The 18239-nt window shown below is 54.1% G+C and overlaps 1 pseudogene across 1 annotated transcript; it reads left to right on the top strand.

Annotated features, from left to right (window-relative positions):
* The first annotated feature begins 2099 nt into the window (after nt 1–2099).
* On the top strand, nt 2100–7815 carry LOC308566293 (protein Daple-like; annotated as a pseudogene). The gene is made up of 4 exons: nt 2100–2266; nt 4359–4512; nt 4562–4681; nt 7001–7815. The product of its transcript is annotated as a protein Daple-like (transcript).
* Nucleotides 7816–18239: the final 10424 nt, after the last annotated feature.

The following is an 18239-nucleotide window of genomic DNA, read 5'->3' as shown; positions in this document are numbered from 1 at the left end:
GCCAGAGTTTGGGCTAAACTCAGGCAGCACTGGAGGTTTATTCTCCAGGGAAGAGACCTAGCAGCATCTCTGAACTGGAGGTCAGTTGATAGAGTGGAGGGCAGGTGTCCTAAACTGAAAAATGGGGGGACTCAGGGAAGGGTTTACAACTTGAACGTCTCCCAGGATGCCGTAGCCATGCGTATTCACACCTCTAGATGTGATAGCCAAATGCTCCTCAAGTCACCTGAGTAGGTGGAGAAATTCCCAGCAGAACAGTCTAGTCCCATCTTGCCAGGTGAAGCCCATGAAGGTTCAGAGACCCCAGACACTTGAGGAGGATCTGCAACACCAGAGAGAAACTAGTGTGAGAGGTGACAGAGTCATGGTCAGAGACAAAAGCTTTAAGATGCCTGGAGCAGGACACTGTGCAGAGCAGCGCTGTCCTGATGCTCCCAGGAACTCCACCTGGATGTTATTAAATGGAACAGTCAGGGAAAAGCACTTAAAATATGCAAACAGAAAGGGAAAAATAAAGGTTAAAACTGAAAGAGACACTCTGCTTATAACTTAGAGATGAAAATATCTGAAGACAGCAGGAAGAGCTGAAAATGATTGCCCCTGGGGTGTTAGAAACTGATGAGAACATGAAGGGATATTAGTTTTCATAATGATATCACCCACTGGACTCTTGGAAGTATGGCCTGCAGAACCCTGGTTTGACAAGCCAAGAAAAGATAGGGCCCCTGCCCCCAAGGCAAGCCTAGGTTAGCTCCAGGACCTGGTCCCTGCTGTTTACAAATCAGAAGCACCCCTGGGAGAAGAAGAGTTGGGTGAGCACAGGCAACCAGACAGTCCTCCTGCGCTCCTGACCAGACACTGAGAATGGCAGTCCCTTACTGTTGGGTGTCAAGGAAACTGTGCCATGTATGGCTGGGCAGCCATGCTCAGGTGTCCACTGTCAGCAGTCAGCAGTCTGCCGCAGTCTCCCAGGCTCTGTGGTTCAGAAACCCTGCCTGGCTGGAGCAGGAGCTGGGAGCACCACCTCCCCTCAGACTTGCAGCGGCTTGTGGGACTCCAGGCCTGGCCCTCCAGGCTCACCCAGGGGCTGTCTCCACCGGGATCCCACCCTGAGCCAGAGCCCACACTTGTTCATATGCCTGCAGAGCCTGTCCGAGGGCCTGTCACACTGCAAACAAAGCGCTGCCCACTGTGATTCCCTGGCAGCATGGTTCTCATGCTCAGGTGGATGCAGAACTGTCTGCAAAATGGGGGAGACCCCGGTGTCATTTTGGAGGAAATCCGGGGCTGCTGTCAGCACAGGGCAGTGTAGTCCTTCCCAGGGAAAGAGCAGTGCCTGGTGGCCTATGGGTTCCGTCTGGTTCTGGTCAGGAGCTGCTGGTGCAGGGCTCCCTCTCTAGGGACCCAGCATCCTCCCTCAGGTGGTGGATTCTTTCCTTCTGCTTCCTCCAGCCACCTGAAGAGAACAAGGCCCCAGGAGAGCTTTGCTTTCACAGCCTCGGCTTTCGGTGCAGCCCCCCTCCCGGTTGGTGGGGCTCCCAGGGTACTAAGTATCAGCTCCTTCTGCTGCTGTATCCTCAGGCCAGACACTGCTTCCATTTGCTGTCCCAGTCATTGCACAGGCAGAGAGCAAGGCTGTCCCAGCAGGAGCAATGGGGGAGGGAGAGTACAGACGAGAGCACAGGCAGGTCCTAAGGGTCCACACGTCTCCCTCCTCCAGGCGCTGGACACAGCCACCACTCAGGTGCTGGGCAGGAGTCAGAGGTGGCCTCTGACAAAGGACCGCAGTTTCCCCATGGGTGGTCCAGGTCCCCTGACTCAGCCTTATTTTCACCATAGGCTAGAATTCAGATGGCAGCTCTGTGAGTGGTCCCTGGAGCTCAGGTTCACCAGCCACAGGCAGCACAGTGAGTAGTTGGTGCATGTGCCCTTCAGCCTGGGTTCTCAGACCTGTTTCCGTCAATAGGATTTGTCCTTCAAGCTGTTCTCTCTGGAAGTCCACACAAAAAATAGGTGCAAGTGGAGCTGTTATGCTGAAGTGGAAATAGGGGACCCACAGTTCCTCAACACTCCTTCCCTGCCCTCCTATGGGCCTAAGCATGCAGCTTAGGAGCGAGTGTCATCTCCTGCCCCCTCCATTGCCTGAAGCGGTGAATGGTGCTGGCACTGATCACTCAGACATAGACACTTACAGCTTCCGGCAAGGGCAGGCTCTGGTGAAACTGCGGGACACCACGGAGCCCTCCCTCCTGGCCCTGGGTGGAGGGTAACAGGACGGAGGAGTCGCCTCCCCTCTCGTGAGCTTCCCTGAGCAGCCAGGTTCATGCTTCATCAGCTGAGGAAAGGAGAAGGCAGCAGAGGGGTTTGCAGCAAGGGCTCGGAGAAACAGGCATTTTCGGATCCCGTTGATTTGTATCACGGTTGCCTTTCAGTGACATGTCCTTTTCAAAGAGAAAGGTGGATTTTTTAGTTGAAACTTTCCCTTCTCAAAGAGGGGACTTGCTCTGCTTCTATGCGCTTCAGGAAAACCAAGTATTTGGGGCTCAGCCCCACGCGCCGTTGCTGACAGGTGTTTTCCAGAGGCCTGCTGTATGCGGGGCCCACCGGCACTTTGGACCTGGGTGCGCTGAGGACCCGGTCAATCCAGAGCAGACTGCTTGGTGGGCCGGGAAGCAGAGCATCTCCTGGTGAGTCCCCGGTTCTCAGTGCAGCTCAGCTCTGCACAAGATGTGAGCAGGGATGATGAAGCGTGTCCCTGTCCCCCAGCTGTCCGTGTGCAGCAGGACAGACACTGATGATACCTGGGGCAGGCCCCTGATTCTGCGTGTGCTGGAGAAGTGGGCCAGGAGGGGAGGTCTGCAGGCCTGGAAGGGACAGCCTGCCCCTGGCATGGGCGGTGCCCCCTCCCTGCAGCTGGTGCTCACCCTCTGACCTGAGGGAGCAGAGGGTGAGCCTGGTTCCCCCAAATCGTCACTGTGAAGGTTGATTTCTTTCCCCTCTGGGGCAGATGTGAATGTGGGACAGAGAGGAGCTGAAGAGCAGCGAACCAAGAGTGCAGACTTCTTTCCTCCTGAGGGCCCTGTCCCCGCCCCCATGGACCACGGAGGGGAAGTGGGCTGCGCACGGCACAGGCTACATTGTCCACACGTGGACGCATGACCTGCCATGTCCTGGCCCCTGCCCTCACCAGGCGGCACTGCCCTGGTCTAGGCAGGGTGTCTCCACCTGTGTTCCAGAAAGCTCCATGCGGTAATAATGGTGGGCTCCCCCCAACCCCCAACCCCAGAGCAGACCTTTTGTCTATACTGGAGTTTTGTGTGAGATGTTCTGTATTAACAAAACTGTTTGAGGCCACAGCCCTAGACCTCACACACATAGATAGAAGTTGTTGTTCCTGAGAGCCCACTGTGCGTGGTACCCAGCACTCAGGTGAGGCTGGACTCCTCCTGGGAGAGTCGAGAGCAACTCGAAGTCTGTCCTTCCTGAGGCCATTTGCCAGAACTTGGGCAGGGTCATTAGTTGTTTTCGGATTGGATGGTTTAATGTGGGCTGTACTTGGCATCAGCCCTGTAGGTTAAGTGTTGTCATTTCCTTTCAGTGCCCTGGCCAGGTAGCCTAGAGAGCAGCTGGAATTGGACCAGTGACAGTTCCCCTCCTAGCCTGAGGGTAAGTCCACCTTCCCTGCTGTGTGCTTTTCAGCGGACCTGGATCTTTGGTTCTGGGTGTATATTGTTTGTATGATTTAAAAAATACAATTAGTGAGGTTTTTCAAAGCACGTTGCGTTTGCATTCATAGGGCCACATCACGCAACTTCAAGCTCAGGCCTGGGGGTTTGAACAGATTTGGGTTCAAATCCCTTCTCCACTGACCAGCTCTGTGCACCTGGGAAAGCAACCCATTCTCTGAGTCTGAGTCACTTCAGCTTCGGGATGGGGACAGTGCCAGCAGTTCCAGTACATGGTGCGCAGAGGACACAGTGAGTGACTTTGATTCCTTCTTGATGTTTAAAGTTTGTTTATTGGTGCAGAAAGTGGTCTGCACTGTCCCAGGCTAATGAGCATGGTACTTACAGCTGTTGATAAATTAAGATTTAGAAGGAACTTTCCACTTTTATCCCAAGTTATTTTGTTTTTAAATGCCAGTGTAAATTCTAGAGAATTCCAGAATGCCCTGGACGCCCACAATGCCAGCGTGGGAGAAGTGTGCTCTGGGTTCCTAGGCAGGGCTCTCTCTGTGCTCAGGGAGCCAGAGGCAGCACAGAGCCCACTGGAGGCCAGCAAGCGAGATTAGGAGACTGAAGTGTGTTCCTCTGTGTCCCCTCCCCTGACCCAGTTTCCTCCGATGAGCTCCACTGCAGATCCAAGAGCTTCAGCAGTGAAGACCTGACTCGCAGCAGGGACACAGCCACCCTGCCCCGGGATGCCAGCACCCCAGGACGCACTGCCCTCAGCTGCCATGAGTACTGCCACCCCGGAACTTACCTCTCCTCCAGCAGGGCATCCAGAAGAGGGGTGCGGCCCAGCCCCAGGCCTGGGTGCAGCCCTGTACCTCCCTGAGCAGAGCAGTGAGATGCTCACCCTGGAGGAGTTCCTGGAGGACAGTGACCAGGGCTCCCCCACTGCTGTGAGAGGCCTGGGAGCATTCTCCTCCCTCACTCCCTCAGATGGACCAGGACCAGAGGTAGGGACCTTGACAACAAAGTCACAGAGAGGGATGGGACTGGGGGTGGTGCAGCCTGGCTCAGATGGGGAGCAGAACCACTAGCCAGAAAATCACAGCGTGCTGTCAGCCAGCCCAGACCAGGAGACTGTTTCCTCCCCTGTGAAGTGAGCGACAGAACTGTGTTGCCAACATGGGGGTGGGAGGGTGTGCGCCCACCCCCGGAGGTCCCCTGAGGATGTGGTCAGCACCCACTTGAGAGTTAGCATCTCCCACTAGGTGTGCGGCAGAGCCCTGAACACAAACCTATTCTGAACTTTCACCAGCAGAGTTTGGCAGATTTTTTCTGTAAAGGGCCAGATAGTAAATATTTTAATCATTTAAAATGTAAAACTGTTCTTAGCTCACAGGCCATACAAAAACAAGGCGCAAGCCAGAGGTGGCCGCAGCTCGAGCGCCCTGAGGTCTGTGCTGCAGCTCTGCCCCCGGCCGTCAGCTGTGGGGACCCCCTCCCGGCTCAGGGCAGCTTCCTGCAGCCGCAGGGGCACCTCACACAGTGCTGGCGAGGAGCTGTGGGGTCACCGCTTCTGGGTCACCCCATGGATGAAATGCGTGCCTTACAGTCTCATTCCCTTAAACACACACAGTGGGACTCTCTCTGGCCACACTGTAAGTTCTGTGGCCTGCGTTAGTGGAGCCCAGTGACACAGCGAGTTCAAAGTATCTGTTCAGTCGGTATTTCTGGAGCGTGTCCTATGTGATGCCTGCTCTCAAAACAACAGAGTAAACCGGCTCGTCAGCAAGTTTTATCACAGACTCGCCCTGTGCCTGGTCCTGTATCGGCTGAAAGGAAATATGTATCCTGGTCTCTGCTCTCCATTTGTTTCTGTCTACAAAGCACTCTGTGCCCGGAGCTGCAGAAAAACCAAAGCCCTGCCCTCAGGAAGGTCTCGGTCTGAAGCCGTGGCTCCCACACGCAGGCCTGAGCCACACTCCCCTGGGCTGCCTGGACCCAGGCCGGCCTGCAGTTTCTGAGTCAGGAGCGCTGAGGGGGGCTCCCTGAGAATCTGCATTCCTGCCAAGTGCCCAGATGATGGCTTGTCCTTTTCAGCCTAAATGAGACCAAAGCATCCTCCCTGCAGGAGCTGGTTGTGGAAGCGGATGCTCCTCTCCTGAGAGCCGCCCCCACCTCCCTGCATCTCCCCACTGTGCTCACCCCACTAACCTGTCGCCCTCCCCTTTCTGAACAGGCCTGAAGACGTGGAAGTCACAATGGTGCCCGTGCCAGGCCTCCACTCCGTGAGTGTTGATGCTGGGAGGGGGGTGAGGAGATGGGCCCTCTGGGTGGTCAGAGAGGGCAGACTCATGAAGCTGGGTGTCAAAGGTTTAGAAATGTGCAGAGAGGGGCTGGGTGGTGGGAAGACGGCTGCAGAGTCAGACAGCTGTGGGTTCCAGTCCTCAATCTGTCCCTTTCTCAATGTGGGACCTGCTTGACCTTTGGGACCTCCATTGCCTTACCTATTACAGGTTGTCCTAGTACAGCCTTGCAAGGGTGCTTTGAGAACTGAATGAGGTTTTGGGGGAGGGAGGGGGGATGGTTTCATTCTCTTACGATTACACCTGTGGTTTCTAGCATAGGGCCTGGCACATGGGAAGCAGCTGATACGTGCTACCTGTTGATATTAATGACCACAGGTCTCACTGTACAAAAACCCTGGATATGTGACTCCCAACCTGCACGCAAAACAGCAGACTGTGTCTCTGTCAAGTTGAGCGTCCAGATGTCTTCCTGGGCCAGGAGTTGCTGGTAGGTGCAGGTGGTTCTGGGCTGCTGAGCCGTCCCACAGACGGACGCTCCCTGACATGGGTCCAGCGGGCCGGGGTCTGACTCCATCCTTGGTGAACCCCAACTCCTCTTCTGCATGCACTCACTGTCTTTCCTCTTCTCATGGTGTCCATCTGCCTCAGGAGACACCTCCACCAGGCTCCTCCAGGCTCTGCTTGGTGGGAATGAGGAACAGATGAAAACCATTGCTGTGCTCAGGCCTCCAGCCCTGACCGTCCCATCCAGTGAAAGCGTCTGTGGAAAGTCCTCTCCCTCTCTGGGTCTGTTTTCTTGCTGGTGAAGTTAGGGGGCTGCCTGGCTTTTCTTCCTGATCCGTGTATGGCCCCAGCCCCACCATCCTGACCATGGGTAGTGTGTGTGGAAAGGCCAAGCAGGAGCCAGAAACTTCAGTCCTGGCCACATGGCCTGCACAGGGGTGTCCTGGGTGAATGAGCCTCTACCAGGACTCTCCTGGCCTTTCTCCAGCCTCTCAGTTCTTCCTCTCTTCTCTGTAGGACACTCTCAGCTGCCGGGATGACCTGCTATGTTACCTCTTCAGAAAGGCCGATCACCCAACCATCCGAGGCCAGCCCGGGCCACCTGCCAGGAGGGAAGGGGCTGGGATGCCCGCGAGCTCTGTAGCCCCACCATCAAGATGGTTGCCAGCACCTCCAAGAGGAAGCTACTGGAACTGGAGCAGCATGTGAAGCCCAACTTGAGACCTGCTGAGTCTGAGGCCCCACCCAGTGCCCCCTGAGGCAGGCCCAGCCTGCCAGAGCCTGTCTCTGGGCAGACCCCAGCAGGCCACAGTGCCCCCAACCTCCCACATGCCTGCCGGCCAGAGTGTGTCGCTGAGCTGGGCCTTCTGTCAGGCCTCAGCCACCCTACTTCTGGCCAGTGGGCCAGAGGCTTGCAAACTGGAGCCCCCTGAAAATCCAGGGATTCTGAGACCTCAGGGCACAAGGAAACAAGCAGCCACACCCACAAAGCCCCACACCCCCAGCTCCCACAGCCTAGCCCAGGAGAGAACCCCACTTGTGGGAGAGACTGCTGGCTCCTGTCAGGGCCCAGGGCCCTGAAGCCGACCACTGAACACGAGGTGCTTCTTGTTGGCTCCCCCAAAGGAGGAGAGGCTGGCTCCCCCGCAGCGTCCACCACAGTCTCAGCCATTGCCACTGGCGGTGGTGGCAGCAACTCCCAGCTCCAGGACTTTACCTACTACAGCTGGCACGATGGGTCCATGACAGGGCCATGGAGGGGCTCCCTGCCAGGAGCCCGGGCAGGCCTCCCCACTTGGCTCCCCATGCCAGCTGGGTCCCTGAGGACTTAAGTCATGGGAACAAGTCAAAGAGCACCAGGCCAGTGTCCCCAGAGCCGGGTGGGCCAACATACAGTGTGGAACAGCATGGAGTACGGCTGTGTACCACGCTCTCCTGGACCAGCAGCTCCTGAGCCTTAAAACCACCCATCTGCCTTCTGACGACGGCCTTCTTTCCGTTTGCCCGCGGTGTCCTGAAAGGACTCCCATCAGGAGTCTCACCTGTGAAACTTTTTGGGGGGACACCCTATAGTTATGTTCCACTGAACTTTGCCACGGGGAGCCTCACCTGCTCCCGTGTGTATTTGGCCAGCTTCCTGACACACAGTTTCCTGTTTACTAAAGGTGCTCTTCTTGAACGTACTAAACCTGGTGGTTTTGGTTTTATAAAGATTTTTTCCTTTTGAGTTCATATGCTGGGAAAGAAATGGGGTCGATTTTAGGGGCGCTTTGGGGTTTGTATTAAATAGCTACTCATGGTGGACACAAGGGTGGGGTTGTAATAATATGAGAAAGAGTGGAACTGAGTCCTAGTTGTCCTCACTGCTCATCCATGGCAGTGTTGACGGGTGCCGGGCTATCTGGGCTCTCGGGACTCCCTGCGTCAGCCCCCAGTCTCCTGGCCCCTGGAATCCACAGCTCCCTTTGCCACAAGGTCAGAGAATGTGAAAGTGAGGTTTTCCTGTTCACCATGCAGCGGATTTTTTCTGGACCTGTGTTTATTTTAAGTTCCTGTAAGTCGAATACCATTTTGATACGGGATTTATATCACAACAGGAGCTCAGCTTAAAGTCATCCTTTGGATTTTTCCAAGGCTCCTCCACCAGGGAGAGCTAGATCTGGAGTTTAGGCCTTGGAGGCCTCTCAGAATAGATGCTCAAAGGTGAGGGTGGGAGGAAGGCATGTAAATATCCTCACCGGGCCCAATCTTCTAATGGTTTTCTGTCCAGCTGCTGCCTCCATGTCCCTTCCTTCCTCACCAAACCTCTTCTGTACAAGTGTCCCCTCCTGCCTCCTTTCCCCTTTCCCGAGGTTCTGCAGTCTGTCCTAGCCGACCGCTCAGCGGGAGCTGCCACCGAGAATGCTTTGAGCCAAACTGAGCAGCGGCACCTGCAAGCTGTGTCCCATGCAGGTTTTGCAGGATCTGACCCCTGGCCAGTCACTCCTTGGAGCTCTCAGCCTCTTTCTCATGGTTCTCACCCCTCTGGAACAGCTCTCCAGAGCTCACACTTGCCAGTCGCTCAGCCATTCACTCCTTCCTCCCACAAACATTCATTGAAAGTCCTGTGAGCTCACTCCTGGGTTCCACTTTCCAGGCAGCTCCCTCCATGCCCCCTTCAGGGCTGACCCCACCCTACTCCCCCTGTCGGTTCCCACTCTGCCCCCCCCCACTATTGAGTGTGAGTGTTGGGGGTGGAGATTAGGATGTAGAAGCCCTAAGGGAGTGATCAGGCCCATTGCTGAGGGGCTGGCGCTTAGTGCCCCTTTGTCCATAACTGGACACAGTGGGCAATTCCAGGGCAAGAGGAATCCCCTCTTCCACACATGCTCACTCCTGGTTCTATTACACTTAAGTTCACACACACACACACACACACACACACACACACACACATTTATAATCCTCACCTGAGGACATGTTTTTTTGATGATTTTGAGAAAGGAGACATCGATGTGAGAGAGAAACATCCATCAGTTGCCTCCCATACACACCCTGACGGGATGGAACCCTCAACCGTTTGGTGTACAGGATGGGCCAATCAACTGAGCCACCTGGCCAGGGCAAGTTCACTTACATTTAAAAGGCAATTCTGTTCCACTTCCAGAGTGGAAAATCAGTACCCCCTGCCCCAAAAGGAAGGTACTTAAATGAAAACAACTACATAGAAAATCAAGGAGTGTTATTAAATTTTAATTAGCACCAATTGCCTGCAGAACAGACTCTGGGTTACAAGGGAAGATTAACAAGAATTAACGTGGCGCTCAGGACATACTAGCCCCCAAATGAGACTTTCTCCTTAGTGTAAGAAGATGGATTAAGAAGGAATTGGACAGAGAATAGCAGACTATATGGCTAAACTACCTGTCAGCACCTACTGAATGCAAAGTACCACCGGTGCCCAAAGTGATACAGAACAAACCCTCAGTTTATCTTGTATCAACTGAAGGGCCACTTCCTCCAGGAAGCCCATCCTGACATGCCCCCTTAACAAGCTATACGTCTGCTGTAACACTTGTCAAGTTTTATTGCAATGGCGTATTGGCCTCCACTGCAGAGTGTCAGCTCCATGAGAAAACCACCCATTCTATCTTACTCCATTCGCTGCGCAGGGGCTTCCCACAGGGACTGGAGCACAAGGGTGGACGTGATCCTGCTGGGCCCCTTCCAGCAATGCCTTTCTTCCCTCCTCCTCCCTGTCCAAACCCCACACCCTCCACCCTTTAAAGCCCTGCCGAGGGCCCAGCTTCTCCAGGAGGCCTCTTTCCACCCATGAGCCCACCCTGAGCTCTCCTGCCCTGAATGTCCCAGCTCTGGCCATGCCTGTGCCCAGGGGACATTCAGTTCCGTGGTCTAGTGCGCTCCTACGTGTCCACAGGGCGAGCAGTGTGGGTGACGTGACGGGCTCAATAACTGCTGTGGGGTGACTCACTGTGGTTCTTCCTGCAAGGATGCAGCCGTGTTGGGTCTTGGCAGCTCTGTGAGTTCCCCATTGTGCTCGGAACAAATTACCACAGACTTAGTGGCTTAAAACAATCCAGTTTTATTATCTTACAACTCTGGAGCTTAGAAGTGGGTCTTGGGGTGTTGGTACAGCTGAGTTTTTATGGAGACTCTAGGAGAGAACCCATTTCATTGCCTTTTCAGCTTCTAGAAGCTGCCTGCCTTTCTTGGCTCATCTTCTGGAGTGGAGCTGATACGCCATTGCAATAAAACTTGACAACTCCCATCTTTCACGCCAGCAGTGGCTGGTTCAGTCTCAGATTCTCTCCCTTTCCTGCCTGCTGCTGTCAGCTTTGTGATGACAGTGGGCCCACCTGGATAACCCAGAACAATCTGCCAATCTTGAGATCCGTAATCACACCTGCAATGGCCCTTTGCCATGTCAGGCAACATATTCACAGGCTCCAGGATTAGGACCTGAACATCTTTGAGAGCGCCACTATTCAGGCCACCACAACAACTGTCCCCGCAGTCAGAGGGCACCGTCGCGGGCGGCATATGAACAACAGCCGACACTGACCGAGCCCGCCTCTGGGCGAGGAGCTGTTCTGCGGATGTCACGCGGCTCTACTTGGCAGGTGAGGTCCCGAGAGCTGAGTCAGGTTGGCAAGTGGCGGGGCTGGGACGAGAACCCAGGCAGTCTGGGTTCCGAGGCTACGCTGCTCTCCAGCACCATTCTCGCCCCAAGACAGCGGCTGACAGCCTTGCGCAGGCCAGGCGAGGTCTGAGGCCCAGCACAGAGCGGGGATTCACCAAGACGTCCAGGTGAGGCCACTGTCCAGGTCACAGAGCTTTGCCAGGCCTCCCCCATCTCAGTTCTTTCTCACCATCCTACCTCCACACCCCAGGAGAGGCCTCACGCTTATCCAGGGAAACTCCAGTGGCCTCCAGGGGTTCTCTGTAGGGGCTCGAGGCGGAGGTCCTGGATGCCGAGTACCACAAACTCACCCTCTCCTCCCCCAGCATCCACATGCCAAAGCAGTAGGGGCCCCTTAGGAGGCAACTCTTATAAGCACGTTGAAGAAAGTGAACCCCATTTCCAAATCTTGGCTTTTCCACTTATTAGAGCTATTAACTTGAGATAACCACCTACCCTCATTTGAAACCTCAGTGTCACCTGGGAAATGGGCATAATGGCGGAGCCTGCTTCCTAGGGTGGTTATGAGATCATGCAGGTAAAAGTCTTGCCTTGAAAGCCGTGCAGTGCCCCCTAAATGTCAGCTGTGGGGTTCTTGATGTTTGATCCTGCTGCACCCTTCTGGGTACAGTGCACTCTCCAGGGAGAGAAGACTCAGCTAACAGGAAGCACAGAGTGGAAAACAGGTTTCATCCTTCCTACCTGGCTGGTCTCAAACAAGGTGCCTTACCTCTGACTAGCTCATGGAAAAAAATGGAAATCATTGTACCCACCTGGGAAAGTTGCTATAAACATAAAATAAAATGACCTTATGAATGAATGCAGCACATGACAAGCCCTTAAGTAACTTTGGAGAAAAATAATACTTGTGCCCCAGTTACCTGTTGCCTCATAACAAGTTGCTTCCGAAGATGGTGGCTAAGCACTCGTCTGTTCCGCTCATGAGCCTGGGATGTGGGCAGGGTTTGGTGGGGATGGCTTCTCTCTGCTCCTGCAGCATCAGCTGAGATGGTCCAGCTGGGCCTTTCGGTCTTCTTCCAGGGTCACACCACACATGGCGAGGCCCTGATCCTGGCTTCAGCGGGGGCTGCTGGCCAGGGTCTCGGTTCCTCTTGGTGTGGCCTCTCTAAGAGGCCACTTGGGCTTCCTCCCAGCAGGGAACCTAGTGTTAGGAGCAACATCCCAAGAGACAGGAGGTGGGAGCTGCCCATCTCTTCAGACCTGGACTTGAAGCTGGCACGGTGTGGCTTCCACTTTATTCTTCTGGTCAAGTAGTCACTGAGCCCCCTAGATTCAAGGGGAGGGGACTTAGAACAATCTCTCAGTGAGAAGAGCATCAGTTTCCAACCATCTTGAATCTACCAAAACTTGAAAGCCTTGCTTTTTGCTTTTTTCCTGGGTGCCATGGTAACAAATGAAGTCATCTTTGCTCAAAGACCAGCAGACATACAACTATCCCTGCCTAGGGCCTAACCACAGAGCCTGTTTGGGTGACCACCGCCATCCTCGTCGTCACTGCGTCCTCACTAACATTGATCCGGAACCTAGTAAGTGCCAGGAACTTGCTGGACCTCATTTCTCTGATTCCCACAGAAGTGCCCTGGCCCTCCAGGAACGCGATTTCTCAAGGTCACTTAGCCTGTGGCAGCTCAGGGACATAGCCTCCTCAGTCTGGCCCACATCCTCTGCTTTTAACCTCTATCCTGTGACCACAGGGTTGCAGCCATGTGACCAGGCCTTGTGTGGTGCCACCAGCTCAGGGAAGACTCCAGAGTCTACCCTGTGATGTCACCCAGGCTGCCTGGACCTCTGGGGGCCTGTGGGTTCCCTAAGGCTTTGTAGCCTGGGGCTGTAACCCTCAAGTGGCCTCCAGAACAGTTCAGGAAAGTGCACCGGCCCCTCAGAGCTTAGGTCCCTGGAGCAAACGTTTACACTGGGTGCAGACAGGGACTCCCAGGGCTCAGGCAGCCTTCAGGTCTGTCATCCCAGGGGGTCTGCAGTGCTTCATGACACTGTCACTGCTGCTGAGAGAGAGGTGGGGAAATGAATTCCGGTGGTGGGCTTGGCCCAATTTCGGCCCTTAGGTCTTTGCAGGATGGAAGGAGCCACAGAAGTGGTCCTGGCAGCCCCGTGAGGTCCTTTCCCCTTCACTAAGTGCCCTTCTCTGCTCCGTGGGGGCCCCAAGGTTCTGGCACTTTAAGCTTAAGGAGATCAGTTTGAATGGGGTGAGGGCCCAGGGGCTTCTCTGGAGGCTATGTTTTGATTACAAAGTCACTGCTTTGACTTAGTTACAGGTTTTCTTGGAGAGGTTGGGTGGGGTGTGGCAGGGGTGGAGATTATTGGTCTTGAGCACCCCTCGGGCAACTGCTTGGTGCTTGGTGTTATCACCATTTCTCATCCTACCTTCCCATTTTAGATCAAGGATGAAATCCTAGCACCAGAGTAGATCACAGGCTGTTCTTTCTCTCCCTGAGCACGCATTTCATGGGGGACATGGGCTCAGTGACTTGAGTCAACCTGAAGCCAGCTTCTGCAGTCCCAAAGGCCCAGCGAGGAGGGAAAGGGAGTCCCTGGCCCTGGACAGAGGAAGGCTCCCCATTCCAGACGAGGCAGTGCACACTGTTGGCAGCGGGGGCTGGGCAGCTTGGGCAGCTTGGGAGTCTTGAGGAGGGGACACAGTGTCATCAGTGGTTTATTCAGGCATGGACGCCTGTGTGAACACATCCTGTTAGGCTGGGCTGCCATTCAGAGAGATCCAGGGTGCCCTCTGGCTGGCGTGACCTGGGGAAGGCAGGACTTCACTACTAAGTGGACTCGCTCTGTCAGCCTCAACCCTATGTTGTGTCTGTCGATCTTTCCTCTAAGGTGAGGACACCCTGGCCGTCGGCAAACAGCCTACGTGTTCTGGCCGCTTGATGGGGTGTGTGTCAGCCTGAAAATTTGAGTTTCCAATGTGTTGTGTTCTGACGCCTGACTCGCTCCCTAAGTGATTGTCCCCAAATGAGAGTCTGGGCACCCGAGTGCCACAAATGGAAAGGAAGGGGAACATCAACACTTTTCACAAAGGCTCTCTGCGGGCATGATGCAAAAGACCACATGTCTCAGAAAGTTTCTGGGTTTTAAAATGGTACGCCAGGTGTTTCGCATGTCAGCTCTCAGTCCCCATGGCTTCCCAATAGTGAAGCATTAGCCCCTGAGGTCAATACTGCCTCGGGCGGCCTCCCCGCTGCTCTTCCTGTTATTAAATAGCAAGAGTGGGGCCTGCCCTGGATGACCAAGATCCCCCTGTGGGCCACCGAGGACCTGCTCTCTGCTGTCAACTTCACCATCAGGGCCACATTGAGTCCCTCTCCTGGGGCAGGAAGCACATGCATTCTCCCCTCATTTACTTTTTCTGTTACAATGAACAGAATTCTATTAAGTCACCTTCGATTAGAGACTATTTATTTTTTATTTTTATGTCACTTGTCTTTCTCTCTGCTGGCCAATTTATTTCAAGGCTATAGGGGGACTAGAGTGTGATTCTAGGACCCTTTTAATGCTCCCGCGGGCAGCTGGTGCCTGTCTCCCTGCTCATATCTGCATGTCCGTGTTGTCCCTCTCAGCACTGCCCTGTCTCTCCCGATGCTCCAGTGGGGTTCTAGACTGGAGACCCCGAGCCTCCCTCTCAGCTAACGCAGCACCTCCCCTCTCGTGCACTGGGCGTCATGGCGCCCACTCCCGGGGCTGCTCCACCACTAAATGCTCTCTTGTCAGCTGTGATTCTCAAGGGCACCTACATCCCAGAATCTGATGAAGATTAAACATGGTGACTTATGCAAAGCACCTGCAGGAGGGAGGGCACATAGTAAGTGCTCAATGAAGATCAGCCATTCTTCCTTAGTCTTAAGTATGGGTCCCAAGCAAGCCTGGGACTGGTTACCTCAGGGTCAGGTGCCACTTGCCCGATGGCCGCCTGGAGCAAATACCCCAGTGCTCTTTCCCCAAGGAGGTCACTGTCTATGTTGTCTGCCAGACACTGTCCCTTGGGGCACTGCCCTTCTCTCTCCTTTGGTGACCCTGGTGGGCTGTCCAACACAGAACCCATTCCCCTTCAGAGCTGGGGTGGGACTGTGGCCCACGCTAAGCCAATCAGATTTGGGATGAGAGAAAATCCTACATTTCCTTTTCAGCTTTAGTTTTCTTTCCCACGTACCAGTTCAGCACTGGGCTTACTCACCCTGCCACCCTCCCTCCCCCTTCCTGCCCTGGCCAAGCTGAGCTCACATTGCTGTTCTCATGTGCAAAGCAGCGGAAGACGGGCCAGGAAAACAACAGGGAGGACTCCACTGTCCTAACCTGTGCTGACTCCCATATGGAGCGCTGCCCAGGGCCTGAACACATCTAGCAGCACAGTGAGAGCTTCCCCAACATGGTCACAGAGGGACTGAGTCATCCTGCTCCCTGAGCAGAGACTTGGGCGTTTCATGAGCCCTGCTCGGGGGCAGCTCAGTCCATTCCCTTGGTCTTCACCACAGTTCCTGGTCTCCCAGGGTTTCACCCTCAGTGGGCTCCTCACCCACGGGGCCACAGATGATGGGTGGTTTTTGCTACTACAGGCCACGTGCGCTGGCTTCACATCTCAGACAATGGTTGAGTCTCACTGTCCCTCCCATCTGGGCCCAACTCCAAGAAACTCACATTTGTTCCTCTGAGAGTCTACAGGAGGCAGCTTACCTGCTAGCTCCGGTTTCTGCATTCGTTAGGATCCTGGCTAACTTCCTAGAAAGGACTGTCTATGGAGGGGACTGTGTCGCTTATGGATTAAGTTCAGGGAGACCAGGAACCAGGTTTCTCAGCTCCAGCAATCTTTCCTCCTACGAAAACCTGCCCTTTGGGATTCAAACTCCAAGGACAGAACGTCTAAAAGGAGATGTAGAAATGTGCTCTTTACACACACACCCAAATCTGGGAAATGTTGTGGAAGTGGATTTTGAGAGTGCTCAGTCAATGAGTATGGAATATAATTTGCGATTGGGCTGAATATATGGCATGGCTGCATTTCCCAAAGAGGCTGTGTTCTGTCGACAGCGGGCACAGCTGGCTAGAGCTCTAGCACTTCACGGGATGGCCAGTCCAGAGCTGGACGGCAAGCTGGCCACAGGAACTGACGCCAAAAGGCCGTGCTTCCTCTCCCATAATGGGAGTGAAGGAAATCAAACAGCGGGGGAGACAAGAATACTGGGCTGGACTTGTTTGCTCTGCCCACATCCCCCAGTCTTCTCTGCTCCCCACAGTCTCCTTCATCAAGGCCTTAAGGAAGAGATTGGTGCGGGAAGTGCCAGGGTATTTTATTTTATTTTTTGGTGGGCCAATCAGAGCCTATTCTCCAGAAATTTGGAATTCAGTCTTAGTCTGATTGACCTTTTTTTTTTTTAAATTTTCACCCAAGGACTTGATTAGAGAGAAAGGAAGAGAGAGGGAGGGAGTAGGAGAGAGAGACACAGAGAGAGAGGAACATCGATGTGAGAGAGAAACATCGATCGGTTGCCTTCATATGGGCCCTTACTGGGCATGAAACCCACAGCCCTGGGGTGCACAGGACTACAGGGCGATGCTCAACCAACGGAGCCCCTCCAGGCTGGCTTTTTTTTTTTTTAAGTTTTTATTTTAATCCTTCCTAGAGGAACACAGATTTGAATGAAGTACATTCACTCTATAAACACATTAGCAGCAAACTCTTCCCACCAGAGTCCTAGCTACCCCAGCCCAGAGGCTGTGCCTCAGCGAGGAGAGCAAGTTTTACCAGCCGTCCACTCAGGGATGTCTGCTTCATGCTGAAAGCAGGGTATGCATGGAGACCAGGTGAAAGACCAGATGGATGGAAGAGCTAACAAAGCTGGGACCCTGGAAACACTCCCACATGGTGACCTTAAGCCTTCTGCCTGCCAAATCCTTGGGTATACTCCATGCTTGACTGGTGAGGTCTCCACCAGACTCCTGGGTGGGTCTAACCTCGCAAATGCCCCACTGTGTTTGGAGTCACTAGCCCTTCTAGATCCTTCCCAGAGCCTAAGCCAGATGTAAAGGATGATTCCCTCCTTCCTTCCCTAGATCGAGGTACCACTTTGCCCTGGAGCCCAGGTGAGCTTGTCAGGAGTTAATGCACAGCCATTATCTGGCTCTGCACCTCCAGGTCCCCTTTGTCTAGGGGCCAGAAGCTCCTGGAGACAGAGATATGTGTAAACCTACACAGTTCTCTAAGGAACAACGACCAGGTCCCCCACCCTGGCTTCCATCAAAGCTAGTTTCTTGGACAGTGGCCCAGACATCTCTCCTTTTCTTCTCTCCATCGTGGCCTGTTGCCTGGCTGCTCATTTTTAATCTCCCCTCCAGGCACCTGCTGAAACTTTGGGAAGAAAGATCTACCCTATATTCCCAAGCACATTGAGGCAGGTGGTGCTTTAAACTTTCAAGCTGCAAAGGAGCTGACACTGCTGTACCCAGTGGGCTCCAGGGTGAGTAAGTCACAATGTCCACATAACTAAAGCACTAGAACCACGCTCAGCAACCGGGGTGACTGTGAGGCAGGGACTGAGGTTAGAGCACTGCTTAGTCATGGGACTGGGAAGAAAAGGGAATCATGGAATAATTTAAAGTAACTCTGATTCGTTTGGGCAGAGGGCAGCTTTGACTCAGGCATAAATGACACACAAATTATCATGTACATAAAGAACAGATCCCAAAAGTTGACTTTCCTCCCACACATCACTAAGGAATAGGACACATGCTCTCTTTTCTCAGCCTGTTTTAGGGTTTCCATCAGGACACTCCCGTGAGTGTTTTTCCCATTCCCGTTCAGTCAGCCTCGACAGTCAGTGCCAAGTATTTTCAAGGATCTGAACTGGGTGTTCTCACTGGGCTGGTTGATTGCGGGTGGGGGGTTGGGGGCAGGCCACTGAGGGGGTTTCAGATGGCAGGGAAGAGACGAGGCACTGGGGGTGGCATCAGTAACCACCGAGGGTGAGGAGGAGGAGGAATCTGACAGTGAGGGACGTACGACTCCCTCCACGCCCCACCCAGACCTCAGGGGCCTGC

The sequence above is a fragment of the Miniopterus schreibersii genome (assembly GCF_964146895.1).
Source record: "Miniopterus schreibersii genome assembly, chromosome: 13".
Lineage (NCBI taxonomy): Eukaryota > Metazoa > Chordata > Mammalia > Chiroptera > Miniopteridae > Miniopterus > Miniopterus schreibersii.
Note: the sequence above shows the minus strand (reverse complement) of the source record. Positions and strands in the feature narration are given on the sequence as shown.